The sequence below is a fragment of the Capsella rubella genome, unplaced genomic scaffold (assembly GCF_000375325.1).
Source record: "Capsella rubella cultivar Monte Gargano unplaced genomic scaffold, Caprub1_0 scaffold_5, whole genome shotgun sequence".
In the NCBI taxonomy this organism is placed as follows: Eukaryota; Viridiplantae; Streptophyta; class Magnoliopsida; order Brassicales; family Brassicaceae; genus Capsella; species Capsella rubella.
The window spans coordinates 3782031-3784423 of record NW_006238919.1 but is presented as its reverse complement, the minus strand read 5'-3'; the positions used below and the strand labels follow the sequence as shown (position 1 = coordinate 3784423).

Below are 2393 nucleotides of genomic sequence, written 5' to 3'. Positions count from 1 at the left end.
CACAACTTATTGTGTACGAACATGTTTTGAAAAAAATGTTTAATATAAATACAATTTATTCAAATGTGTATGTACAGATGTACACACAAAATATTACCATGTACGTGTATAATAATTGTAATATTTGAAACTGTTTCAAATGACAAGATTAAAAAAACATATATATAATTCCAATAATTAGGAATATGGATCTTAAAAGATAGAGAAAATTAAAATTCACTTAAATTACATTTTTTTTATTAAAGTGTAAAGATAAAAATGGAAAAACAAAAGAAAATATAAATCATTTTTCTCTCTCTCTCTCCTAATATATTATTCTTATTTTTTCTTTTCTAACTAGATGCAAAAACGAGGGTAGTGTAGCTAAATATACTAGAAAAATTTAGTTACCTTAGGCCATCTTTAAAGGCATATCCGTTCGGGCCTTAGGGCAATATTAAAAAGCCTAAAATTCGAAATAGTAAGATGGCAAGATCCATCCGGTTGTTGGGTAAGAAGTTTTTGGAGTGGTGTCTTATGCCACGTGGCTCTTGCTGATAGGGTAAAGATTAAGTAAACAAAATGATTTTTTTTTTCTTTGGTCAAACCGATGAAAATCCCCTCAATATCTCTCTGATTCGATTTGGGTGTCTTTTTGATTTGGTTTTATATCGTTCAATTGCTCGGTGATTGAAATCGGAATCGAGTGTGATTGAGAGGTAGGAGAGAGGAGGATAATGGCTCAAGTCGTAGAAGAATGGTACAAACAGATGTCGATTATAGCGCGGTCGTATCTCACGGCGGCTGTAGGCACCACTGCGGATGTTCGCTCGAGGTTTGAAAGTTTTCTTGCTCATTAAGCCTTATAATTTTGCTCTTATTGATCTGATTATTATTATTTTGGGTTGAAAATTTGAATCTTTGTGTTTATGTATTTGAGGATGGTTTTGTTTTGTTGTAAAGGATCACTCTTTATTGGAGTTTTGGTAGACAATGGTTCATTTTAGAGCTGAGTGATGTTTTGTTGTGGGACATTTTTTGCAGATTATATCTCCTTATAATCTCTAACTTAATCTTATCGTTGTGGTGAAGCAATACCAGTTCTTGCGCCTCGTTACAAATTTTCTATATTTCCGGAATATGGGTAATTTTCTTGAACTCTTGTATTATATACATTTGTAGTATTTCTGAGAAATTTTTGTCTCTTACTACTCTAGGACTATATTTTGCATATGTGATTGTCTTCCTTGGAGTATTAGGATCTTCTGTTCCTGATAGATGGCTTGTTTTTGTAGCTGAATTCATAGTTCTGTCTGAAGTTTTACTTTGTAGAAGAAGTGTCTGATGTTAAGAAGTTGAAGAGCCCGTTTCTATTTTTGCTACAGTTATGTTATTTTGGACTTTTTGTTCCATATGTTATTTCTTGCTAGAAGATACTGCTAACTCCTCGAAGAAAACTCCTTCAGGGGAAAGACTGCAGATTTCCTTTACATGCTCTTATTTGGGGCAACTGTTTTAACTGGTATTGTTCTCATTGGTGGAATGCTACCTTATTTGTCTGTGTCATTCTCCAAAATCATCTTCCTCAGCAATTCTTTGACTTTCATGATGGTAACACTTCTATCTTTCGATTTCAAATCTAATTTACTAAATGGCTGCCTTCTCCTTCTCCTTTGAACAAAACCGTTTTGGCTTTATTATGGATATGTTATCTTAATGAAGCTGTGATGTGCGCGTTACATTTTAAGCTTTGGATACACTTAGAATTTTATTTTCTTTATCTTTTAATTTTCAGTTCAATTTTATGTTTATTTTTATAAGTTTTCAATGTAAAAGTTATTTATTTAATTTTAACAATTAAAAATATGTTTTACAATATTATATTCTTAAAATTTTAAGAAGCTTGAGGTTCAACCAATAATCACCTCTATATTTGCGGTTCTTAACTTAACCTCTTACATTATAAATATAATTACAAATATCTAAGATACATCTTTCTACTTACACCCTTAAAGATACTCTTAGGGAATTTCCTACTCCAATATATTATAGTCAAAACTCTATTATAGAATAACATTTGCTCCAACCATACTCTATAACTTACTTTGAAATAGACTAAATTATAGAGTTTATCTATACTCAACTTGTAAACGGCGAAGAGAAGAAAAGTTCAGCTTTATTGATCTAGGTAAAAAAACGTGACTACAAGGCTGCGAATGGGACTTTATTAATAGTCCTTCAGCCGTGACCTTCAAGGGCCGAGATTCAATCTCACGAATTCAACAGATACAAAACAAAGTAAAGAAATAGCTAAAAAAATGGAAACTTGTGTCATTCGCACAAGTGAATCCTCTCCACAGGTTGGAGGCTTTGGATTCGACTCCTTAGGACTCTAGACTCAAAGAAACAAAAGA

General features: G+C 32.2%; 1 long non-coding RNA gene across 1 annotated transcript; it reads left to right on the top strand.

Annotated features, from left to right (window-relative positions):
* The first annotated feature begins 548 nt into the window (after positions 1-548).
* Positions 549-1622, top strand: LOC111830585. The gene is made up of 3 exons (XR_002833994.1): positions 549-814; positions 1024-1123; positions 1275-1622. It is a non-coding gene; the product is annotated as an uncharacterized LOC111830585 (long non-coding RNA).
* Positions 1623-2393: the final 771 nt, after the last annotated feature.